Source organism: Podarcis melisellensis (assembly GCF_964234715.1).
Source record: "Podarcis melisellensis genome assembly, chromosome: 1".
NCBI classification, from domain to species: domain Eukaryota; kingdom Metazoa; phylum Chordata; class Lepidosauria; order Squamata; family Lacertidae; genus Podarcis; species Podarcis melisellensis.
Window position 1 is genome coordinate 803,808 of NC_138528.1, and position 26,865 is coordinate 830,672.

Genomic DNA, 26,865 nt, shown 5'->3' on the forward strand with positions numbered 1-26,865 from the left:
AGGAAGCTCTTCTTTAAGTCGATAGAAAAATCTGTTGGAGAGGGAGGTGTTCCTTCTCAGCTCCTGATCTCGAACGTGGATGCCATGGAACGAGAAGCTGCCCCTTAATTTTGCTTTACTTGTTTCTTATTTACTTGTTTCTTGTTTCAGTGCATTCATATTGTCTTTTTTCATCCATGGAGTCAGGGGCGTCTTACCCATATTTTACTAATATTTTACTGGATATCAAACTGGATATTTCATGTTTTATCATGTTTTTAAAATTAAGTTGGGAGCCACCCAGAGTGGCCGGGGAAACCCAGCCAGATGGGTGGGGTATGAATAATAAATTATTTCAATTACTACTACTACTACTAATACTATGTTTTATATAAGCTGTAAACCACCCAGAGTGGCTGGGGCAACCCGGTCAGATGGGCATGGTACAACTAAGGTTTTTTTCTTTTTTGTTTAATTGTTGTTGTTGTTGTTGTTGTTGTTGTTTACAGGTGTGTTTTTCTCGTGCTTATCTTCCTTCCAAGTGACTGGGCACTTTCATTTCCAGACACACACACACAGAGAGAGAGAGAGAGAGAGAGAGAGAGAGAGCGAGAGAGCGAGCGCAGGAGGGATTCAACATCCATTTCTGCACCATGGAGTAACTTTTTCTATAAGGCTACAAATACAAGACTTTTCACCCAGGAACACGGAGCTGATGAAAGACGTTCGTTTCCCCGCTCTGTAAAGCTAAGTTGAAACCCAACCAGTAACCCAAACAGAGACAAACTGAGCCGCAAAAAAAGAGGAACGGATCTGCCTCTTGCAAAGAGCGCGGCTGGGAAGCACAGAACCATTCTGAGCATTTGAGTGAACGTAACTGGGTCACAGGGATCCTTTACGCATCCGGCTCAGAGACTCAGCTGGGATCTGGCGCTCTAAAGCTAGATCATCCCGCCTCCTCTCGGCTTCTGCTGCTTGGCTTGCAAAATCCCCCCAACCGCCTTTGTTGTGCGGCGTCGCATTTGTGATGCTCCAAGTGTCTCCATGGAAAACTTTCAAGTCTGACAGGCAGGCTCAGCAGAAGCCTCGAGGACCTGGTGGAATTTCCCCATTTTGACTTACAATCAATGGGGGCAGCGCATCAGAAGGGGGGGGGGGAGAAGGAGGCCTTGTTTGCTAAGTAATTTTTTTTTTAATGATCCGATGTTTTTATGCCTCCGGAAACCGTGGCGTGTAGATGGGAGGTGTGGGGGAGGGGGCCAATCCAACAGAAATTTCTTTTCGTGGAATCATTGCATTGCAGAGTCATTAGAACTGGATATGGAACAACTGATTGCTTCAAAATTGGGAAAGGAGTATGACAAGGCTGCATATTATCTCCCTGCTTATTTAACTTATATGCAGAATTCATCATGCGAAAGGCTGGGCTGGATGAATCCGAAGCCGGAATTAAGATTGTCGGTAGAAATATCAACAACCTCACATATGCAGATGACACAACCTTGATGGCAGAAAGTGAGGAGGAATTAAAGAACCTTTTAATGAGGGTGAAAGAGGTGAGCGCAAAATATGGTCTGAAGCTCAACATCAAAAAAGATCATGGCCACTGGTCCCATCACCTTCTGGCAAATAGAAGGGGAAGAAATGGAGGCAGTGAGAGATTTTACTTTCTTGGGCTCCATGATCACTGCAGATCTTTCTTGGGAGAAAGGCGATGGCAAACCTAGACAACATATTAAAAAGCAGAGACATCACCTTGCCAACAAAGGTCCGTATAGTTAAAGCCATGGTTTTCCCAGTAGTGATGTATGGAAGTGAGAGCTGGACCATCAAGAAGGCTGATCACCGAAGAATTGATGCTTTTGAATTCTGGCGCTGAAGAGACTCTTGAGAGTCCCATGGACTGCAAGAAGATCAAACCTCTCCATTCTGAAGGAAATCAGCCCTGAGTGCTCACTGGAAGGACAGATCCTGAAGCTGAGGCTCCAATACTTTGGCCACCTCCTGAGAAGAGAAGACTCCCTGGAAAAGACCCTGATGTTGGGAAAGATGGAGGGCACAAGGAGAAGGGGATGACAGAGGATGAGATGGTTGGATAGTGTCCTTGAGGCTACCAGGATGAGTTTGAGCAGACTACAGGAGGCAGTGGAAGACAGAACTGCCTGGCGTGCTCTGGTCCAGGGGGTCACGAAGAGTCAGACATGACTAAACTACTAAACAACACAAAGGGACCTCCAGGGTCATCTAGCCCCACCCTATGCAATGCAGGAATCACAGCCTTTGCAAAGGTGTTGCGTTTTAATGAAGGGCCTTGCACATTTAAGGAAAAGAGCAGTGAAAAAGAGACAGATCGTGTTCAAGAATGGGGCAGTTTAACCCCTTCTCACCCTGCCGCAGTCCTGGTGAAAGCTGCTCCTTGCATCAGAGGAGAGGTCAGCTTGGCTCTGGCCAGAGTCTAGGCATCTCGGCTTCTGTCTCGGCAGACCAGGTCAAGCAAGCAGACTCAGTGGGATGAACGGGAGGTGAGAGAGCAGTGCCCAGGACCCAGCTGCAGCAAGCAAAGGTCAAGTCTGTCTGCCAGGGTTCACCCACCACCCTCTGTCCTCTCCAGTTGGCCATTGATCTGTGGTTTCTCCCCCAAAAGGAGCCATTCTGAAAATCTCAATGTCCAAATGCGTTTTCTCTCAAAATCAACTGTTCTAAATACTCTTTCATACATACAGCCATACCTCGGGTTACAGAAGCTTCAGGTTGCATTTTTTTCGGGTTATGGATGCTCCAAAATACAGAAGTACCAGAATGGGTTACTTCTGGGTTTCAGCAGTCGCGCATGCGCAGAAGTGCTAAACTGCACTTTGCGCATGCGCAGAAGTGCCGCTGCGGGTTGTGAACATGCATCCTGCATGGATCACGTTCGCAACCTGAGCGTCCACTGTAATTGGAGTCACAAGATGCACTGGGACATTTGGTCAACAGCAAGAACAACAATGGCTGAATGTCCCGGTACAATTTGCGACTCAAAAGATAGAATTATAGAACTGAAGAAACTTGTTTTCCACTCTTCCTGATGGTAAGACCCAAACCAACGGATTCAAGGTACAAGAAAGGAAATGCCAACTAAGTCTCAGGAAGAACTTTCTGAGGACAAGAGCTCTTGGGCAGTGGAAGGTGGCAAGCTCTCCTTCCTTGGAGGTTTTCCATCCGAGGTTTGATTGGCACCTGCCAGGGATTCCTGGGATTCCTGCCTTGCAAGGGGTGGACTAGATGCCCCTCAGGATCTCTTCCAGCTCTACAATTCTATGTTTGCATGAAAGAGGGCCCCAAGAGGGGTGATGTGACAGTTGCAGCTGGGAAGGAAGGAAGGAAGGAAGAAGGAAGGAAGGAAGGAAGGAAGGAAGGAAGGAAGGAAGGAAGGAAGGAAGGAAGGAAGGAAGGAAGGAAGGAAGGAAGGGCTAATTGGAGCTTTTCTTCCGCCTCCTCTTTTCCAGGAAGAGGTGGTGGTGGCACTTGGAGCCATTTCTGCCGGAATGAGCGAAGTGCCGAGGGAAGGCCATTTATTCTGATTAGCCTGCCTCATTACACAAACACAAATGTTGCTTAAGCAAATGAAGCCAAGCTGCCTCCTCGCTCTTCCAAGGAGGCCCTTTGCGGCCCCACCAACAGAACGTGCCAACGGAACCCAGAGCGCCGGCCATTTCTTCCTCTTTGCAGCCCAGTAATGAAACATTCATTGGGGCCTCGAATGGAGGCCTCCAGAAGCGGAGGAGAGGAAGAAGGCCAAGAAAAATGGGCTGCCACGCCTGCAGAGGGAGCGACAGCAGGAAGAATGCCTCAGAAGAGCCGGGTGGATCAGGCCACAAGATGCCTCTACTGGGAAACCTCCAAGCAGGATTCGAGCACAAGAGCAACTCTCCCCTCCTGGAGTTTCCAGCAACTGCTCTCCAGAAGGATAGGTGAGCACAGCCATCTTGGCCAGTAGCCATCAATAGCCTTCCTTTAAATAATGGTTGCAGTAATCAAAGCCATCAAGGTAGGTGGCCATCTCTGCTTCCTGCAGGAGTGAGTTCCGCAGTTTAAGCAAGGCCAGGCAGCCCATGAGGTGAGGTAAGGCCATTGCTTTAGGCAGCATATCTGGGTCCAAGGAGAGGGCTTTGGGTTTTACTTAAAGGCTAAAATATAGCTCCATATAAAAAGGAGAATTTCCTGAATGTATAGACCCAGGTTTGGGGCAAGAGGTTTAAAAATCACAAATTTATTCTTATTCTTATTTAGTATTTATTATTATTTATATACCGTCCTATACCTGGAGGTCTCAGGGCGGTTCACAGAAAAGATCAGCGTAAAAACCACAATATATATAATCAAAATAAAAACAACTCGATTACACCCCCCAAAAAATGTGCAGCAAGGCATTGAAATATTGCCTGCTAGACCATCAAAATATCCCTTCAAAGTTGCTCTTGCCAGAGGAGTGAGGGTGCCAGGGTGCCAGGGCTGCAGGGGGCAGGCATGGAGGAGGCAGCTGCGTTGAGCAGCAGATCCGGTGCCTGAGGCAACCACTGCACCTTGCCTCACAGGTGACTCAGCCCTGAAAGAAGAGGTAGGGCAGCTGCTTTTCCTAGAGAAATCCCAGCTCCAGACCCCAAAACCTACCTACCTAAGAGCTTCCCCAGAGACCCCTTGCTGGGAATCCAGAGCTGGATCTTCTTGAGGCCTCTCCCTTGTTATGTACTGAGTTGAATAGGATCCAAAAGGCAGCAGTCTGATTGGTCCCAGAACAATAGGATCCAGAATGCAGCAGTCTGATTGGTCCTAGAACAATAGGATTCAGAATGCAGCAGCCTGATTGGTCTTAGAACACTAGGATCCAGAATGCAGCAGCCTGATTGGTCCACAGGAGCCACCCAATCCAACTCCAGGTGGAAGTGAATCCGCAACCTGATTGACCTACAGGAGAATCCCAGAATTAGCCAATCACGTGTGGCCCATTGTGTAAATAATGTATATGAAGCAGACATTCTGGGGGAACTTCCATTCCTCCTCACCACTATGAGCTGAATAAAGAGCATGAAATCCACTCTCGACTCTGAGTATATTTCACCCCTCTTAGGGAAGCTCTTTCCCATCAACAGCTGCCTTGAAACTGCTGAGGGGTTGAAAAGTTGGGATGACTTGGAGGAAGCCAGGAGGACTGCGGGTGAAGAGAGAGCTGGGAGTGGAGGGTGCCCCCTCTTCCCATCTTCTGGACCTCCTGGAAAACTCAGGAAACCTTCTGCACCTGGAATTGGTCCTGGAGAGGTCAGCTGGATGGGCTGCAGCCAGAGGAAGCACCATCCCTCTTGGGCTGCCCATAAAAAGCAGGTCTAGAGGGAGAGGCTAGAGGAAGAGCAGCGATGGCAAACCTGGTAGAGACTGAGTGCCCAAACTGCAACCCAAACCCCCTTATTTATCGCAAAGTGCCAACACGGCAATGTAAGCTGAATACTGAGATTTTAGTTTAGAAAAAACAACTTGTACATTAACATCTTTTGCCTTAAAAGAAAAGCACAATGACAGAGCTTCCAATGACACAAGCCACTTTTTGTTGAAAGGTAAAAGTTTGCATTTGGCATGCTTTTGAACAATTTATGTGATTTTTGCTGTTGTATGCATGCTGATAACTTGGCTCATACTTTGTAAGCTGTTGGGTGATCTGTTCTAGAAAGATACTGTGGTTGCAAAAACTAAGATACTGGGAATGACATTTCCTCAATTTCCCTTCAAGAAACTCTTTTCTTTCACCAAGTTGGGCAACACTTTTGTGGTTGGTGTAAGAGTGCCGTCGGACGCTTGATGTGCGACACACAACATTTTCATTGCACAGAAGACAGAACATTTCCCCACTGCGTTCAATCAATCCAAATAACTCTTGGAATGATCTTCCACTATCTGTTCTTGCTTTTCCTTTTCCTTTTTTTTTTTTTTGCTGTACTTCTTTTTGGGTGTCCCAATACAAATCTAGCCCTGTGTCTGCGTCACAACAGTGATCCTCAATTCCTCTGGCAATCTAGTAACAAGCTCTGGTGAACTCAGTGCTGGGGCGACGGCGCATGTGCCCACAAAGAGAGCTAGAGGGATCACCACCACTGGGCTAGAGGGATCTTTCCAGCAGCTTTTAGTGTTTTGAGACTTTTGCGGGTGAACTGAGAGTTTGTTTGGACCCTGGGTGAGAATCCAAAGGCCGAGAGGGGGTGTCAGAAGGAAAATGGATCGGTATTGATTCATATATATTATTCATGTTATCTTAACGTTACATTTTTATATGTAACTGTGTGTTTTTGCAATGTTTTCTTTAAGTTGTCCGCCGCTGCTTCGGGTTTTTTGCACACCACTTTGAGATATTTTTCATAAATTAAGCAGAGTAGAAGTTAAATGCTCTGATCTAATAATCTAATCTTTCTGAGCCAGGAAACGAGGATGAAGTTGCAGTCCAAGCCAGCAGAATCAATTGTTCTGAAAAGACTGCTAATTTGCTGAAAGTGAGCCCTCAAAGCATTTTGTTCGTCAAGCCACCGCGTCTTTGTTTACAGGTTAAATCCCCGCTGTCTCATCCTGTTAATGATCTCCAAATTAAAGCTGACCTTCCAATTTGGAACCTTTCAGGGACTCAGAGATAATGGCTGGTGGGGGCGGGAGGCATCATTTAGGAGACCAATGAGACAGGCCGGCAGGCGCCCCATGCCTGAAAACCTGAATCGGGGCCGTTCCATTTTGAACAATGAAGAAGGCACAGGGGAAAGGGGTTCTGGGCACTCTCCCTACCCTTAAAGAAGGCAGGACTTGTGGGCGCATTATTTCTTGGAAATGTCTTGCCCCCCAAAATGGTTTTCCTTGAGCTGGAAAGATGGTGAACCATCTGGAAACCAAGTCTTTTGAGGAACAGCTGAGGGAGTAGGGGGTGTTAATCATGGAGAAGAGGAGGCTGAGATGTCAAGGGTTGCAGTGACTCGTTTTTCCAGCCAAGGTACACCCAGAAGCCAGCACCACCCTTCCAGAAGCTGGAGGAAGAAGAGTGCGCAGGCAGAAGGACAAAGCACGTCTTTTGCTTTCCTCTTTTCGTCCCATGCTCTGGTGTGAGCCAACTGACTCAGGCCACAGTATGGGACAAAACAGTGCATCTTTTCGAGCAACCAGAGCTCTGGAGCCCAAACATAACATTCAGGCTTGGTATCAGAAGCTTCTGTAGATCTGGGATGCCCCTCTTAAAAAGGAACAGCTGCATGCTATGCCAGACCCAGATCTTCAAATATCTGAAGGGCCGTCCCAGGAAAGATGGATCCAGCTTGTTTTCTGCTGCTCCAGAGGGGAGGACCTGAAGCAATGGATTCCAAAGACCAGAGGGGAGATTCTGACTCAACATCAGGAAGAGCTTTATGATAGTAAGAGCTCTTCAGCAGTGGAACAGTCAACATCAGGAAATGGTGGGCTCTCCTTCCTTGGAGGTTTTTATGCAGAGGTTGGATGGCCATCTGTCATGGATTCCTTGGCTGAGATTCCTGCATTGAGGGGATTTAGGCTAGATGACCCCTTCCAGCCCCACAATTCTATGATTCCTCCTGCAACACCATGGAAGGCTCAAGAAGAATGGAGGCCGTGACAGTGCAACTGGCTGCTTCAAGCGCTTTGCCAGGGATCCTCAAACTACAGGTTTCCACCACTTTACCTGCTGCAGTCAAATCTGCTCTGCATTACCATCCTATTACAATAGAAAGAGAAGACGTGTGTGTTGTCGAGGAGATATATATATATATTTAAAAAGTAAAGACTGGTTGTTTAAATAAGACTGGTTCTGTACTGAATATTTATGGAACCCAGTGTTATCCAAAAGGGCAAAAAATAAAAATATAGGTTATTTAAATTTAATTTGCATTTAGATTTTCAAGTCAGGTTTATTATATAGCAGAAACATGCTAAAATTAAATCCATAATGTACATTACAGCAAGTTGAGCAAATTGTACCTTGGAGCAATTTCTGCTTCGAACACAGGCTGCCTTGCCTGCCTCTTCTTTTTTCCCATCATGGGTAAGTAAATTTGCAGGCGCTTTTCAGCAACTCTTTTATTATGCCTATTAGTAAATCAATGGAGAGTCTGGAAGAGAGAAAGTGTAACTGCTCAGGCAGCTAAGAGAGATGCAAAACCCGGCAGCGGCTTGGATTCGCCAAAAGGACTAGGTGGCGTGGCAGGAAAATGTTGCCTTCTCTTTCGCTCTGCTGATTCAGCATTAAAAGAAAATTTAAGGATTTTGACAAGCTAGAAAGTATACATACAAGGGTGACCAAGATGGTCAACCGTCTGGAAACCAAGCCTTATGAAGAACGGTTGAGGGAACTGGGAACGTTTAGCCTGGAAAGGAGGAGACTGAGAGGAGATATGAGAGCCATCTTCAAACATCTCAAGGGCTGTCCCATGGAAGAGGGAGCAAGCTTGTTTTCTCCTGCTCTGGAGGGAAGAAACCAAACCAATGGATGTGGCATGTAAGAATCAGGTGCAGTCAAACACAACATTACTAGAGTAGACATGAAGGTTGTCTCAGTCCTCGAGCTGGAACTTCCTGCTTTCCAAGACTAAGACGAAACCTCCTATGTGTAACTTGAGATGGGTGTGGCCTCTCCTGAAGTAGAGAAGAAGCAGAGTGTCAGGGTTTCTGGGAGAGAGGAGGAGATGACAGAGGAGACGGAGAGCGAGTGGGAGGAGGGGCAGAAGGATGAGGAAGAAGATGATGGAATTCTGAGGGAATCCACGAGTCTGAGCAGCGAGTCAGAGGATTCTCAAAAGGGGGTTACCTTAATCAAGCAAAGGGGAGGAGAAGGGAGAAGCGGAGAGGAGCCCAGTGGAAGACAGAGGAAGCAAGAGACGTCTCAGCCGGAACGGAGTAAAGGGGGTGGAGTTGTCAGTCTCTCGGAGGGAGCAGGATTAGGAGAGAACAGAGAGAGGGGGTTGGAGCAGGGTGTTCAGCCGGAAAGGGTGGAGAGCAGAGCAGGGGGTGGTGTAGCGGTCGAAAGAAAGGTCAGCAGCAACGTACGCGCGCCAAGTTCAAACGTAGAGGCGCGCGGAAGTGGAGAGAGCTCAGGGGAGGAGCCCGGCCCTAAAGCCAGAAAGAGGGGGGAAGAGGCGGCAGAGGATTCAGCCTCAGGCGAGTCACGGAGAGAGGGAACCCAGGGGGGCAGGAAGACCCTGCGGAAAAGAAAGGAGAGGAAGAGGTGGTCTAGAGCCAGGCTATTAAGTTGGTGCGGAAGAGGGGAGGAGTCAGAGGGGACTTCAGCGGTCTAACGTGGCAGACGTACGGCCACAATGCTGAACTGTATGAGAAGCAGAAATCTTTAATAAACTTTTCCTGTAAATAAGCTGCAACGGAGTGAGGTCTCTTGTGAGCTGGGACCAGTCCTGGGTGGCCGTGACAGTAAGTCCCCTCTCCCCAAGCAAAAATTTTTTTTTGCGAAGCTCACGAACGGGAGCAGCCATGAGCGCTGAGGAGCAGCTGGTTGCATTGCGGAATCAGGTTACCGCTCTCACATCGGCAGTCATTGCTTCGCAGAAGAAGAATGACGACTTGGAGAAGACGTGCCAGGATTTGCAGGCAAGGTGGGAGCGCGCGGACAAGGCGGGGGCCCCAGGATCCAGAGCGGAGGGCATTGCGCTTGGACGGAGGGGGGGTGCCCTAGTTCCGCATTTTAATGGCAACTTGCAAGACTATCCCAATTTCAGAGCGGACGTTGTATATGCACTGCACTTACTCCGTCACGATTTTAAAGATGAGGAGGAGAGAGTGGGGTTCATTGTTTCGCACCTGCATGGGGAGGCCAGGGCTTGGCTACGCAATTTGTGGCGCGAAGATGGACCGGCCCGTCGCGATTCAACTGCGTTCATCAAAGCGATGGATTCTTGTTTTCAATCCTCTGTGGATGTGGACATTGCGCGCCGTCAAATGCACGGGCTGAGGCAGGGGAAAGCGACTGTGCGCCAATACCACTCTAAATTTTTTGCATTGCTCACCGCCTTAGATTGGCCAAAGGACAGTAAACCGGTCAGAGATCTTTTTTGGGAGGGATTGAGCCCCCCCATCAAGGATGAGATCGCTAGGGGGGACAGACCCCAGACCCTAGAAGACGTGGTGCAACGGGCTTTAGCTCTTGGAATTCGACATGAGGGGCGTCCGTGGCACGAGGAGGACGGGCCCCAAGCGCGTGCGCAAGCAAGGACTCTCCCTTTTGTGCACAGGGACTTCAGCCGTGCGCACCCCTCGCCAATGGGGAAGGACAGAGAGGAGCCAATGGAGATTGGTGGTGCTAGGGCTCAGAAGCCATCCCAGAGCCCTGTCCCTGGTGCAGCCAAAGCGAAGCCTCCTAGAGGAACCAGGAAGTGTTACATCTGTGACAGTGCGCACCATATGGCGAAAGAGTGCCCCCAGAGGCTCCAGAAGCACACTGCAGCGCTGGCAACCGTAACAGCAGAGGTGCAACCAGGGGAGCAGCTTCAGGGAAACGACAGTGCCTGGCTGGAAGCAGAGCTACTGGGGCTCAGCCAGGCGGATCTGTAGACAAGCCCCCAGCATCACTGCAGAGCGTGGACCCTTTGCCTCCCAAACCGGCAGTTCTGCTCACAGCAACACTCCAGTTGCCTGATGGGAGACTCCTCGAGGTTCCAATAACGATCGATTCGGGAAGCAACGCCGACTTCATGGGACTGCAGTTCGTTAAGCAGCACAACATGGCGCTCCTGCCTGCAACGACGCCTCTGAACGTGGTCACGGTGGACGGCAGGAAGTTGCTGGGGGGGCAAGTGGTGCAGCAAACCCCTCCCATGATGATGCAGATTGGCAACCATCGAGAGCTTATTAGTTTCAATGTCACCCACTTATCGGACACACCCATCGTGTTAGGCATGAGTTGGCTGGAGAGGCACAGTCCCGCGGTTGCGTGGTACCAGAGGCAGATCAACTTTTGTTCATCGTATTGTGCTCAGCATTGCTTTCAGACCGATCAGGGAGGAGAAGCTGAGCAGCCATTGCATCTGGGTATGGTGCAAACAGTGCCTCACAAGTACCAGGAATTCTTGGAGGTTTTCTGTGAGAAGGAAGCTGACAAGTTGCCGCCTCATAGACCTTACGACTGCGCGATTGATTTAGTGCCAGGGGCGCAATTGCCTGCTGCCAAGCTGTACTCCATGTCGGAGGACGAAATGCAAGAGCTTCGGGAGTTCATAGACCATAACCTCAAGCGAGGTTTCATCCAGGAATCTAAAGCAGCGGGAGGCAGCCCTGTTTTCTTTGTGAAGAAGAAGGACACGCCCCAAAAAAGGCTTATAGTGGATTACAGGTTCATCAACAGCTTGACTAAGCCCAAAGCTTTCCCCATGCCCAAGATTGACGACCTTTTAGCGACCGTCAGGAGGGGCAAGATTTTCACCAAGCTGGACCTACGTGGAGCTTACAATCTCATCCGCATCCGGAAAGGAGATGAGTGGAAGACCGCCATGTTCACCCCTCTGGGCACATACGAATACAGAGTCATGCCTTTCGGCCTCCAAAATGGCAGCCACGTTTTTCAAGCATTTATGCACCACGTGCTAGCAGGTCTCCTCTACAAAAAGTGTGTCTGCTTTCTCGACGATATCCTGATTTTCTCGGAATCGCCGGAGGATCACGATAAGGACGTGAGGGAGGTCCTGCAGAGGCTGAAGGAACACAGGCTGTACGCCAAGTTGGAAAAGTGCCAGTTTGATGTCAGAGAGGTTGATTTCCTTGGCTACAAGTTGTCCGACGAGGGACTGGCCATGGACAGGGCTAAGGTTCAAGCGCTGTTGGACTGGAAAAGCCCTCGAAATCGGAAAGAGGTCCAGAGGTTCATCGGCTTTGCCAATTTTTACCGCAAGTTTATTAAAGGTTTTGCGAACGCGACGGCGGCGATCACTGACACCCTCAGTTCCAAGAAAAAGAAGTTCGTCTGGACCGAACAAGCGGAGCGGTCCTTCCGGACGCTTAAAGGTCTTTTCGCCTCCGAAGAGCAGCTGCTCCACGTGAATCCCGGCAGACCCATGCGGGTAGAGACCGATGCGTCAGATAGAGCGGTTGGGGCCGTTCTTTTGCAAGAGGATTCACAAGGCAACTGGCGACCGGGTGCGTTCTACTCCCGGAAGCTCAGCAAGGCGGAGCGCAATTATACCATATGGGACAGGGAGTTGTTGGCCATTCATGCAGCTTTCAAAGCGTGGCGACACTTCTTAATAGGAGCCAAGCACACGGTGCAGGTCCGCACGGATCACAAGAACTTAGAGTATTGGCGGACGGCTAAGTTGCAGACCCAGCGACACATGCGCTGGGCGGAGTTCTTTGCGGACTTCGACTTCAAAATAGAATACATCCCAGGAGACTCCAATGTTATTGCAGACGCGCTGTCCCGAAAGCCGCAATACTTGGAGGAAGCAGCTCCAATCGCAGCAAAGCACATTTTCGCACCGCAGGCGTGGACGTGCGCTACCATCGCAGTCGACCTGGACGCGGTGCGACGCGCGTTGCAAAGGGATCAGTTTGCACAGTCTAAGATGGAGGAGCTACGCGGAGGGTCGCGACACAACGATGAGTTTCAATTACAAGATGGACTTTTGACTCGTAAGGGTGCCCTTTACGTGCCCACCGACGATCTTCGAGCCAAGGTTCTGCAACAGTTGCATGACGCCCCTAGTGCAGGCCATTTCGGCAAAGAGAAGACGATGGAGTTGGTGGCTAGAGACTTTTGGTGGCCCCAGATGAGAGGAGAGGTGGCGGACTACGTCGCCAGGTGTGATATCTGCCAGAGGTCCAAACCAGTGCACCAGAAGCAGGCGGGATTGCTAGAACCGCTGGAGACACCGCAGCAACCATGGGAGAGGGTAGCGTTGGACTTTGTTACAGACCTGCCCAGCTCCAGAGGTAAGACGGCGGTGTTAGTGGTGGTGGACTTGTTCACCAAGATGGCGCACTTCATCCCTTGTGCCAAGGTGGCGACGGCAGAACAGACCGCAAAGCTCTTCATCGATCACGTCTTCAGAGTGCATGGACTTCCGCAGTCCGTCTTGTCCGACAGGGGGCGCCAGTTTGTTTCCACTTTCTGGCGAAAGCTTCTGGGCATCTTGCACGTCAAAATCAACCTGACATCGGCGAGGCATCCACAAACCAACGGTCAAGCGGAGAGGGTCAACGCGATCATGCAGCAGTACCTGCGGTGCTACGCCAACCAGCGACCTGCGGCGTGGGTGGACTATCTGCCGATGGCTGAATTCGCCTACAACAACACGAAACACGCTTCCACCGGGGTGACGCCTTTCTTCGCGAACAATGGCCGTCATCCCAGAACCTTCCCGAGATTTGCGGCACCAGGAGGGGGGGGGCCTCAAGATGCCGACCAGTTTGCAGCGGAGTTGCAAGAGGTGCACGAGGAGCTGCGGAGACATTTGGAGCTGGCAAAACAGGCGTATAAGGTGCAGGCCGATAAGCACAGGAGGGCGGGAGAGGACATCCAGGTTGGGGACTGGGTGTGGTTAGCAGCCCACGCGATGCCGGCCAGGTCATTGGCCAAGAAGAAGTTAGGACACAGGCAGCTAGGGCCATATCAAGTTGAGGCTAAGATCAATCCGGTGGCTTTTCGTCTAGCCCTTCCGGAAGGTTCCAGGGTGCACCCGGTCTTTCATAGGTCGGTGCTCACTCCCTACAAAACCCCACACAGGTTTCAAGAGTCAGGAGCACCCCCAGAGCCACGTAGGAGGGCGCCTGAGAGGGGGGAATCGCCAAGACCAGGACCTCTTAACGAGGTCACAGAGATACTGGACTCGAGATGGGGGGAGGAGGGAGTTGAATATTTTCTCGCCAGGGAGGGCACACCAGCCGCTGCTAATAGTTGGGTGCCAGGCTACGAGTTAGACGAACCCCTTTTGAAAGAAGAGTTCCATGCACTTTTCCCACATAGACCCATGCCAGCTGAGTACTTTGATGACTGGCTTTTCACACCCACATTGTCAGATAGCACGTTCAGGGGTTTCTCTTCCCCCGAGGAAAGAACACCAGAATCAAGCCCGCCCAGGGGATCGTGCTCGGGGGTGGACACGGAAACCCCTTATTGGTGGGAGGAGCAGCCAGAGGAGGAATGGCGTAAGAGGTGGCTGATAGGTCCTTGGCGGGCAGCACCGGAGGAAGTAGCGATGGAAGCAGAGACTGAGAAGCATTTGGGGGAAGAACCCGACTTCGAATACACTTACACAGAACTGCCAGCAGAGAACATTGACGTAGACGACCTGTATCCTGAGCCTACCCCCGAAGAGCCGCAGTTTCCACAACCGGTCCCCGGCGAGCGGGAGGGGGGAAGGGGGGGCTTCGAGGGGGGGATGGATGTCAGGGTTTCTGGGAGAGAGGAGGAGATGACAGAGGAGACGGAGAGCGAGTGGGAGGAGGGGCAGAAGGATGAGGAAGAAGATGATGGAATTCTGAGGGAATCCACGAGTCTGAGCAGCGAGTCAGAGGATTCTCAAAAGGGGGTTACCTTAATCAAGCAAAGGGGAGGAGAAGGGAGAAGCGGAGAGGAGCCCAGTGGAAGACAGAGGAAGCAAGAGACGTCTCAGCCGGAACGGAGTAAAGGGGGTGGAGTTGTCAGTCTCTCGGAGGGAGCAGGATTAGGAGAGAACAGAGAGAGGGGGTTGGAGCAGGGTGTTCAGCCGGAAAGGGTGGAGAGCAGAGCAGGGGGTGGTGTAGCGGTCGAAAGAAAGGTCAGCAGCAACGTACGCGCGCCAAGTTCAAACGTAGAGGCGCGCGGAAGTGGAGAGAGCTCAGGGGAGGAGCCCGGCCCTAAAGCCAGAAAGAGGGGGGAAGAGGCGGCAGAGGATTCAGCCTCAGGCGAGTCACGGAGAGAGGGAACCCAGGGGGGCAGGAAGACCCTGCGGAAAAGAAAGGAGAGGAAGAGGTGGTCTAGAGCCAGGCTATTAAGTTGGTGCGGAAGAGGGGAGGAGTCAGAGGGGACTTCAGCGGTCTAACGTGGCAGACGTACGGCCACAATGCTGAACTGTATGAGAAGCAGAAATCTTTAATAAACTTTTCCTGTAAATAAGCTGCAACGGAGTGAGGTCTCTTGTGAGCTGGGACCAGTCCTGGGTGGCCGTGACACAGAGCCACAGGCTGGCGACCATCTTGTCTCTCTATCAATGCCATCTTAACAACAGCACTACTAAGATGCCCCCTTGGCTCCAGACCAAGAGAAGAAAAGGGGGGTTTTCTCCCATAAGGAGATAGTCACCACATTTAAACTATGTTCTTACCTTTTAAGTCTGCCTTCTGGGAACCTGTGCGTGAACAGATAGTGAGTAAATGTTTGATACTTTACAGAAGACTGCGTAGCATCTTATTTTAGGAGGGAAAACACCAGGAAAGGTTTACAGAGACTCTAATGTGTCTGAGCAAGCTATCTGCTGTGCGTGTTTAAAAGGGGGGGGGGTCTTAACTCTGCTGCTTTTGTTGAACTTGTAAAGACAAGTTGGGATAGGATATCTTAGACAATATATCCTCCCCCGGATCCCTAAACATTCCCACAATGGATTCGAATGACAAGAAAGGAGATTGCAACTAAACATCAGGAAGAACTTTCAGACAGTAAGAGCTGCTGAGCAGTGGAATGGTCTTCCTTGGATGATGGTGGACTCTCCGTCATTGGAGGTTTTTAAGCCAAGGTTGGGTAGGATTCTTGGGTTGTGATTCCTGTGTTGCAGGGCGTAGTGCAGATGACACTTGAGGTCCCTTACAGCTCTACAATTCTGTGATCAAATGAATCCTAGGGTGGTAGGAAAAGGAAAATGCTTCTTTGGACCTTAAATCAATGGCTCCCTCTTGTCTCATTCTCAGCGGAATGAATGGAAATCTCTCTCCCCTCGCCCATTCCTTTTGATGTGTGTGAATTGCTAATATATTCCAAGCTCCTGACCTGCATCTCCCACTTTCTTCAGCCAGAAGTCACGATATTGGCCTTCTCCCTATCCCATGGATCATTATTAGCTTCTTGTGGGGGGCAGTGTAGCTGATACCACAGAAACGTGAACCAGGATTCAGCAGGAACTGAACAGATCACCTCAGTGGCCCAGAGTGCCTTCCATCAGCTTCTGCTCCTATCTGGACAGGGATAGCCTGACTACTGCTGTCTGTGCTCTGGTAACCTCCGGGTTAGATTACTGCAATGCGTTCTACGTGGGGCTGCCTCTGAAGACGGGTTGGAAACTTCAGCTAATGCGGAATTCAGTGGCCAGGTTGCTCACGGTTTGAGCATCTTACACCAATCCTGGTCCAACTGCATTGGCTACTGATTAGTTTCCAGGCCCAATTCAAAGTGCTGGTTTTGACCTATAAAGCCTTAACGCCTCAGGACCGCAATACCCCAAGGACTGCCTCTTCCCATATGAACCTACCCAGACCCTGAGATCATCTTCTGAGGTCCTCCTTCGTGTGCCTCCTCTGCGAGAGGTCCAGAGGGTGGCAACATGAGAACAGGGCCTTCTCTGCAGTGGCTCCCCGTCTATGGAATGCTCTCCCCAGGGAAGTTCACCTGGCGCCTTCGCTATAAACCTTTATGCGCCAGGCAAAAACGTTCCTTTTTAACCAGGCTTTTCCTTACTTGATCTACATCCTATACCCTTTTTTAAAATGATGGCTCTTTGGGGGAGTTTTTGCTTGGGTTTTTGGTTTTGATTTGATTTTATGTATTTGATATTTTATGTGAACCGCCCTGAGACCTTCGGGTATAGGGCGGTATAGAAATTCAATCAATCAATCAATCATATTGGAGACTGGGCCTAAGTCTAACGAAACAAATTCCAATCTTTAGTTGAGATTTCTGCATTGCAGGGGGTTGAACTAGATGACCCTTAGGGTCCCTTCCAACTGATTCTGACTTCTTGTTGAAGCTGCTCTTAGCACAGGGGGGAAGAGAAGATACACACAAATGGCCTCTGACAGAGAGCCAGCCTCCATTAGGCTCTGCCTTTGAAATACTTAATAAAGACAGATTTGCTTTGCTCCAGAAGAAGGAGATTGGTCTTTTCCAGCCTCGGTCTCCAGTGCTCCCTCTAAATGCTCCCCACATCCAACCCCGCTTCTCCTGGCCGCCAAGGAGCAGACGGACTTCGCTTTGCCCCGGCGTCCCCGCCATAACATCTCACATCGCCAAGCAAGACGTCCCTTTTCTGTTTGGGTTTACGCCTGTCATTTGCAAAAAGCGGCTCAGTTGTCACATGTTTGGGAAGCAGCTCAGGGGTTAGGAGGAGACGTTGAAAGACAGAATTTAAAATCTGATGCTCTGGATCCCATCTCTTCAGGTTACTTTGACAACAGCATTTCAGAGAGGCTCATATTTGTCCCTTCCTGTTAGGCCCACCGTCTCTCCAGTGCCTCACATGCGCTTGGAAGTGTGCACATCACAGGAGCAGAAGCACCCACTGAAATGCAAAGAACATCACTTCCCTTCTAGTTAGGAGTTGCAGGACTTCTTGCCAGCCAAAGCTGCTCACTGCTGGAGCTGGCAGCCAAGGGAGGCCTGTCATAAGGCTGCCTCCTTTGCCGCAGAAAGGGTTTCAAGGGAATGCCAGAAAGGCACCTGCTGAGAGCCTTCATGGAATCATGGAATTGGAGAGTTGCAATGCAAGAATCACAGTTAAAGCATCCTTTGTTTACAGCCACCCAACCTCTGTCTAGAAGCCTCCAATGAAGGAGATTCCACCACCTTCCTGTGGGGTTTGCAGCTAAAATCTCAACTGTGTATTTTGTTGGCAAGCACAGAGCTAATACACTGAGAGTTATTGAACTTCCCAGAGAGGACCCTCTGTGTGGTTTAAAGACTCTCTCGAGGTTTAAAGGCTCTCTCAAGGCAAATCTTTTAAAAAGTAGTATAAATACCGACAACTGGGAAAAACTGGCCTGCCAGTGCTCCAGTTGGAGAACAGCCTTTACCAAAGGTTTCATGGGCTTTGAAGACAAACTCAGGATGAGAGGGAGAAATGTGCTAAGAGGAAGGCATGCTTGGCAAACCCTCACCATAATCAACTCCTGCCTGGAAACCGATGTCCCCACTGTGGAAGGACGTGTGGATCCAGAATTGGCCTCTACAGTCACTTACGGACACACCGTTAAGACCATGTTCATGGAAGGCAATCTTACTCAGCTACAAGGGATCACTAAAGAAGAAGAAAACAAAATCACAAACATGTGTCTTGCTAGACAAGCATGGGGCTAATACACCAAGAGTTCTTGAACTTCCCAGAGAGGACTCTGTGTGTGTGTTCACTTCTTTTGCCTCCACTGGGTGAGACCTCTCTAACAAATGAAAGAATCCTTCTTATTTCCTTCTGCCTATGAGGAGACCGTCTCTTTTTCCCCACCACGCCTCCAAGCTGACCAGACGTGTGTGGCTAAAGCTCCTGCTTTCAGCCATGTTAGCTAAGACTACCATTTATTTTATTTTATTGTAAGTTAGAAGCATTTTTCTGCACGCTACTTTTGTTGTGTTTGCTGCTTGCATTGAAATGTAAGTAACACCCTCTTTTTTTGTTTATCTTATTAAAAACATTTGGTGCATTCTTTGCAAGGGGGATGAAGAGGAGAAGGTGAGCTGAGCACAAATGAAAGGGATGGAAAGGTCTGACTGCCTAATTCCTCAGCTTTATTAAGCTGCAAAACGTATAAGTGTTTTATTCTGCTAAAAAGGCTTCACAGCCAGTTTTTACTTTTGTTCTCATAGTGGCTGACCAGGTGCCCTAATGGAAAATCCGGAATCAAGATTCAGGAAGCATTTTCGTACAAATTTCTCCTAATAAACACCTTGTGCTGTTGTGACTAATATGCACTTTTTTGGGCAACCAATTTCCCCTGATATAATTTATATTTATATGTTGTTTTTATTAATAGATACATTTCTAATTCATTATTTACCCTTTCATATGCATTTGTGTGGACGTGATTTAGTTGGAGAAGCACGCCTCAAAATTCAGAGATGCAAGCTAGCCTTGTTTTGGTTCAGGAGCTGGTTGCAGAAGGGCAAAGGGGGGATTTTCTTATTGAAATGCAAACAAACACCAAGCTCTCTCTCCCTCGGTTGGCCAGGGGAACGCAGGAGGCTCAGATCCGTTCATTCCATTCAGAGTGAAGGGTTCCCTGGCTCCAAGGAGAGATGCAGAGTGTGCTGCGGATGATCCCTGGAGAGGGAAGGAAGGCAAAATATTGATTTCCTGCACTCCTTTTCGTGGGCTGATTGAAATCAGGTTAGTTCTCCTTTACAGAGACACACACACCCCTCCATCCTTTATCTCCCGCAGTGTGTGTACTGGAACAGTGGGGCTCTCCTTCCACCACCCCAACAACAACAAAACGCTGGGAAAATAGAAGCAGGAACAAAATCCCCTGGAAAGATATTGCAAAGGCAAAGAGGTTTGCTCGTTTTTTCTCCTCCAAAGCTCCGGTAAGCTCCATGGCAACTGATTGGCTGTTCTCCTGAAGAGCACCGAAGCCGCAGAGCTCCATCAGGATTTCGGCAGCGAATCCGTCTCTGAACTAAACAACAGCAAATGAAGTTAGGAGTTAATCCTGCAGCATCAGGGCGAGAGTGACAGCGAGCCCTGACAAGGCCCGGGGCTCTGAACAGGGAAGGGCGGAAGAAACCCCAACATCACTCAACCCCCAAAAGAAGGTTTTCAGAGCCAGGTGCTCTCACCTTTGCTCATGTGCGGAGAAGTGACAGCATTTGAGGCCGAGGAAGAAATCCTAGGATCACAGAATGGCAGAGGCAGAAGAGACCCCTAAGGGTCGTCTAATCCACACATACACACACACCGAAATGCCAGAATCACCACTAATGAATCCCTGACAGATGGCCCTCCAAGCTCTGTGGGAAGATTTCTATGGCAGCTTGAAGGAGGAGAGGCAGTTGGGAAGGGGGTCTTCTCGCTGGTTGCCCCCAAATTAAGGGAAAGGGCTTAGAGCATTCAGAAAGTCCCAGCGTTTTAGTTTAGGGAAAAGGAAGGCAAGAGGCAACATGACAGAAGTTTGTAAAATTATGCGTGGCCTGGAGAAAGTGGAGGGAGAAACGTTTTTCTTCCTCTCTCCTAACTTTAGAACTTGTGGATGTGCAATGAAGCCGGACATTTAAAGCCTTATACGGCCTAGGACCCTGATACCGACAGGACCGCCTCTCCTGGTATGTCCCACGGAGGACCTTACGGTCTTCAAACAAAAACATCTTGGAGGTCTCAGACCACAGGGAGGTTAGGCTGGCCTCAACCAGAGCCAGGGCTTTTTCGGCCGTGGCCCCAATCTGGTGGAACACTCTGTCCCAAGAGACTAGGGCCCTGCAGGACCTGAAATCTTTCCGCAGGGCCTGCAAGACAGAGCTGTTCCACCAGGCCTTTGGCCAGGGCACAGCCTGACCCCCTCCTTCTGTAATCCTCACACAACTCTAGCCCAATGGTTGCCATTGATTTGATTCTGAATTGATTTTAGAATGAATTGATTTTAGAATGTATTTCAATTAATTGATTGTGATTTTATGTAAACTGTGTTACTTTTACTGTTGTTAGCCGCTCTGAGCCCGGCTTCAGATGGGAAGGGCGGCTTATAAATAAATTATTATTATTATTATTATTATTTAGGGAGAAGAATTGATGCTTTTGAATTATGGTGTTGGAGGATACTCTCGAGAGTCCCATGGACTGCAAGAAGATCAAACCTTGTCATTCTGAAGGAAATCAGCCCTGAATGCTCACTGGAAGGACAGATCCTGAAGCTGAGGCTCCAAGACTTTGGCCACCTCATGAGAAGAGAAGACTCCCTGGAAAAGACCCTGATGTTGGGAAAGATGGAGGGCACAAGGAGAAGGGGACGACAGAGGACGAGATGGCGGGACAGTGTTCTTGAAGCTACCAGCATGAGTTTGACCAAACTGCGGGAGGCAGTGGAAGACAGAACTGCCTGGCGTGCTCTGGCCCAGGGGGTCACGAAGAGGCGGACACGACTAAACGACTAAACAGTAACAGCAACATTATTTAGGGAAGGACTTTTCATGTAGTTAGACTGTGGAACTCCCTCCCACAGGAGGCAGGGATGACCACCAGTCTAGATGGCTTTAGAAGAGGAGCGAGCGCTCTTGTGCTCAGATCCTGCTTGCGGGCTTCCCATGGACATCTGCTTGGCCACTGTGAGAACACGATGCTGGACTAGACAGGTCATTGCCCTCATCCGGCAGGCTCTTCTCTTCCTAAGCTAGGCCTGGGCCAGACTCCCTGAGTCTGCAATCCAGGAGAGCCTCTCCTGCCAGTCAATGCAAATCCCCCCCAAGGGAAATCTGTAGGGAGCTCATTTGGAGAGGCAGACTTGGCACCCGGCCGTCCCATTCCTGCTTCCCTGAGCTCTGGCTTGGTGGTTTCCATAGTTGTGTTTGACGGTGGTTAATATTGTTTGCAGTCATCTGTGGGCAGCTGATAATAACTTTTTGTTTCACTCCTGCCTTGCAATCTGGAGACTTTTTTGCATTGCTGTCTCCCACTATCCAAGTGTAACCTCTTGCCAACGTCCCTCAAACACCACCAGGCAACAGAAATGTTTTAAATAAGCAAACCGTGGATTTGCAGCCACGCTTGACAGCGACCCAGACGCAGCCTCACCTCGCATTACGTATGGGCGGGTTCTGGTCCCTTGTTTAAAGGACTGCCTTGTATTAGTTCAGCCTGAGTTGCCGCTGCTGGAGCTCCTGCACATCTCATTAAAGTGGGGCCTTTTGGAAGCACCGAGGTTCAGGCTACAATGGAGGCGCCGTTGTTTACACTCTTGTTTTATGCATCAGTCATATTAGGATGCCGTACGTTGGACACCTCGCTTTGCATTCCATCCTGCTCCTGTATCCGTTGGCAGCCGTGAGCAGCAGCCTTGGAGGAAACTTCTGGCAGATGAGATGCAAATGAAGGCAGAACCAGAGGTGTCCAGTGGATTCCCAATGTCGCTCTCCTCCAATGTGCAGAGTCAGGGTGGAAGCAGGATTCGCACCCGGTCTGCGCTGTATGGTCAAAGGAGGAGGGGGGTTAGTGATGGTGGAGAAGGGTGTTGGTGGGAGGGAAACTGGTGGGTGGAAGAAGAACAGGCAGCTCCTCTATGTGCCTCCTCATTAAAAACATAAGAGGCCCCTGCAGTCATAGAATTGTAGCCATGCTGATCACTTGTCCTACCTGGACAGTTCTCTTTCCAGAAGGGCTGACATTGATGCCCAAATCCAGCATCACCTGAGCTCTGCAAGTGCAGCTTTCTTCTGATTGAAGTGCAGAGTGTTTGAGGACCAGGACATTCAGAGGGAAACCCAAATGCTTCTTTACAAAGCTATTGTACTACCAACCTTACTGTCTGCTTGTGAAACATGGACCACTTACAAACGCCATCTCCAACTCCTCGAAAGATTCCATCAATGGTGTTTCCGAAAAAAAATTATACATTCCTTGGGAAGACAGGTGAACTAATACCAGCGTCCTGGATGAAGCAAAGATCACCCGTGTCAAAGCAATGATTCTTCAACATCAACTTTGCTGGACTGGTCATGTTGTGCGGATGACTGCTAATCATCTTTCAAAGCAACTACTCTATTCCCAACTCAAGAATGGAAAGCTGGTGGTCAACAAAAGAGGTTTAAAGACTGTCTCAAAGCAAATCTTAAAAAAATGTAGTACAGTTGTTAAAACCATGTTTATGGAAGACAACATTACTTGGCTACGAGGGATCACCAAAGAAGAAGAAGTGTAGCTTTGGAAGGGACCTTCCTTCATAAGGAAGTTGTTCCCTGCTGTTATAAAAATTCTAAGGTCCCAAATATAAAATAAACATTCATCAATGTACAAGGCAAACACATGCAAAAGTACAGAAATAGTACAGGAGAGTACATGTGTCTGAAATAGTACAGGAGAGCAATCCTAAAGTCAAACCAATTTACCAAACCAATTTGACTCTTCTAAATTGACCTCAATATATTTCTCTGCAAGGATGGAAGAAATGGGAAAGCCTTCCCTTTGTTTTTCTGCTTTCAGATCCCGTCTTAAGGGCATATTTGTGCAGAGATAGGATGAGCCTGTGACCTGGATTCAGGAATTAAAATATTTACCATCACAAAAGAATGGCCAGGCTGCCCAGGCAATCAGTGACCATTATCAGGTATCCTGGCAAACAGGATTTCTGTTGTAGACCACCTCCTTCTGTGATGTATGTATGATGTTTGGGGGGTGGTCTTGAGCTATAGGGTGGGCAATTATAGGGGCTTGCACACCTTTGTTCTGGGTTCCTCCTCCCTCCTGCATGTGGTGAGTGAGGACCCTGTTGCAACAGTTTAATAAAGATCAGGCTTACTAGTTGCTTTGCTTCTCAATGTTCTCTGGTTGGTCTCTGTTATTTTCTCCTACCAATGGGGAACCTACTTAAGGACCTCATATGGGCTCTTGGATACCCCATAAGGGAAAAGGAGCAGGTTTTTTCTTATAACAGTTTGATTACCAAGATCAGGAGCATCAAATGCTGCTGCCATATTTAAGACTCACGGTCATAAAACTCACAGCATCATATGTAGAGTTGGAAGGGACCCCAAAGCTCCTCTAGTCCAACCCCTGCAATGCAGGCATCACAGGGGAAAAAATCCCTAACAAATTGCCAACCATCCTTTGTTTTAAAACCTCCAAGGAAGGAGAATCCACCTTGTTCAGAGGGAGTCTGTCCTCTGTCCAAAGGGCAGGATTTTCAGGAAGGACTTTCTGAAGGGAGGAGGAGGAAGAAGAAGAAGAAGAAAAAGAAGAAGAAGAGGAGGAGGAGTTTGGATTTGATATCCCGCTTTATCACTCCCCTTCAGGAGTCTCAAAGTGGCTGACATTCTCCTTTCACTTCCTCCCCCATAAAAACACTCTGTGAGGTGAGTGGGGCTGAGAGACTTAAAGAAGTGTGACTGGCCCAAGGTCACCCAGCAGCTGCAGGTGGAGGAGCGAGGAAGCGAACCTGGTTCAGCAGATTACAAGTCCACTGGCTGTTCAGCAGTGGAACAGACTCTGTTGGAAGGTGGTGGACTCTCCCTCCTTGGAGATTGTTAAGCAGAGGCTGCTGCACAAGAGGGGAACATTGCACTTGTGCTAAAGTCCTGCTTGCAGGTTTACCAAGAGACATCTGGTTGACCACTGTGAGAACAGGACACCGGACTCACTGGCCTGATCCAGCAGGACTTTTCTGAGGACCTCAAGGTACACAAGGAGAGTCTTCCCTGGAGAGCACAGAGAGCGGGTTTCCCCAGGAGGGAGTCGGGCTCCCTCAACACCCCTCCAGCATCAAATAAACATGGAGCCATAATCGTTCTCCTTTTGACTAAGCCAATTCAGCACATACCAGAAGACAAAACGGACAACCTTTCACGCCTCGCTGGCCTCCCGTTTGCTGAATCGGCACTGAAATTACTTTCAGCTTTGCTGAACAAGGGGAATGGTGTTGTGAGCCAGCTCCTTTCCGTGCTTCATCTTTTGGGGATGATTTCCCCTCCATCTCTTCTCTCCCCTTCCCCAACGCAGGCTGATGATGCACACATCTCGCAAGCCCTTCTGTCGAGAGGGGACAATGGCATCCTGTTTGCCCCTCCGTGGAAGAGGCCAACTTGCATGCTGTTGAGAAAGAGCCTTGTGATGGCCTTAAAGATGTCTTTAAATAACCCCCCAGTGGAGATGAAGATGCTGTCTTAAAACTGAACATTAGCAACAATCTTCTGAGGGCAAGAACTGCTTGACGATGGAAGGGACTTCCTCAGAGGGTGGCGGACTCCCTTTCACTGGAGCTTTTTAAGCAGAGGTTGGACGGCCATCTCCCGAAGATTCTTGAGCCATGATTCCTGTGTTGTGGGGGTGGACTAGGCACCCCTTAGGGTAGCTTCAAACCATAGGAGCCAATTCCTAGTGATCCCGGTGCCTGTGGTCTCCACATTAAAATATTTGAGGGTCTGCCCCCTCAAAGTTGAGGGGCATTCCCATTCAAATGGTGTGACCGATTTTGCAGGGCGGGGCTTACCTGGGCCCCCACAATATTTTATTCAAGTGGGCAACCCTGCTTCAAACTGTACCATGTTATCATTCTATGATTCTATCCCAGCAGAGAGAGACAGCTAAAAACAGCTATAACACACGGAAGAAGAGACAAAAATGGTTCCTCATTAAAAAACCTATAAAACCTGAGGAGAGAAGTACCGGTTTGCTTGGTGTCAAAATTGCAAAAATATTAGCACTGACATTGCTCCCTGATTATGGCGCCACCACTGAGGAGGCTCTGTCCTGCATCCTTACTGCATAAGCCTCATCCTGTAAAACTGGGGCTATTGGGTTATATTATTACGTGACAAAGAAGTCCTTCCTTTTGCATTTCCTGAATCACCTGCTTCTCAGCTTTGTTGGGCGAGTCCCAAGTTCTAGCGTAATGGGAGGGGAACTGGCACTTGGGGGCTCTGCACTTTTGCACTGGACATCTGTAACCCCCTCACCCCCATATCTCCTCAGTCCTGGCCCAGTTAATAAGTAAAGGGATAATTGGCTTATTATCCTAATTTTGTTTACTCCTTCACCATCACATTATTAAATTCCCCAACAAAGGCAGTTCTGCCTGAACCATAATTATCTGCAGGTGTGAATTAGCCAATTATATTTCCTGGCTTCTTAAGCTACATACCCCATAATAGTTCACCAAAGAAGCCATTTAAGGGAGGGAACCTTGTGTTTCAGTGCGGGGAGAGCAAGTCACTGCACATCTGGGGGAAAGGGAGCAGTTTTAGTAAACGGGTCAGTGCCACAAGTTTTGCAGAATGGGAAGAACCAGACTCTGCTTCTTGCTTCTTAATGCCCTGGAACCCTGGAAGACCTCAAGGAGGAACTGGATCCCTTTCGACTTTCTAGCCTAGGGGTCAGCAAACTTTTTCAGCAGGGGGCTGGTTGAGCTTGTGGGGGGCCGGACTATATTTTTTTTGGGGGGGATGAACGAATCCCTATGCCCCACAAATAACCGAGAGGTGCATTTTAAATAAAAGCACAAATTCTACTCATGTAAGAAAACACTGATTCCTGGACTGATTTAGAAGGCGATTGGGCCAGATCAGGGCCCCGGGCCTTAGTTTGCCTACCCATGTTCTAGGCAGTCCTCAAATTGTCATTGCGCATCCTCTTTTCCAGTATTGTCTCCTCTGGTGTTGGCTATCCAAGTTCTCTGCAGCAAAGCAAGGGGTTAAACCTGAGACCTACTGCAAGCAGACCCTGCTCAACAGGAAGGACCTCCTTCCAGACCAGACTCCATGGGGAAGGGCCTTATCTCAGTGAGGAGTGTCTGCTAGGCATGCACATGTCCTCAGGTGGCTTCAGTCATGACTCCTCCACTGAAGAGGCTTGGATTAGATGACCCTTGGTGCCTCCTTCCGACGCCACAATTCTTTGAATCTATTGTTCCCTAGCACCATCTCCAAGTATGGCCATATCATCATGCCATTCTATGAGCCCATGGTGCAGCTGCCCCTGGAACCCTGTGTGCAATTCTGGTCGCCACCTCTCAGAAAGGATATTGCAAATTTGGAGAAGGTTCCAAAAAGGGGAATCAAAATGATCCAGGGCAGTGTTATAGGAAAAAAACCCTGCTCCTTTTCCCTTATGGGGTATCCAAGAGCCCATATAGAGTCCTTAACTGGGTTCCTATTGGTAGGAGAAAATAACAGAGGCCAACCAGAGAATATTGAGAAGCAAAGTGGCTAGAAAGCCTGATCTTTATTAAAGCTGTTGCAACAGGGTCCTCACTCACCACATGCAGGAGGGAGGAGGA

At 49.2% G+C, this 26,865-nt stretch overlaps 1 long non-coding RNA gene across 2 annotated transcripts in view; it reads left to right on the forward strand.

Annotated features, from left to right (window-relative positions):
• The first annotated feature begins 598 nt into the window (after positions 1-598).
• LOC309373101 overlaps positions 599-26,865 on the forward strand; it is a 123,492-nt gene continuing 97,225 nt past the window's right edge. For both annotated transcript variants that reach the window (XR_014169781.1, XR_014169782.1), the window contains exon 1: positions 599-703. This is a non-coding gene — a long non-coding RNA (uncharacterized lncRNA). The remainder of the gene's footprint in view (positions 704-26,865) is intronic.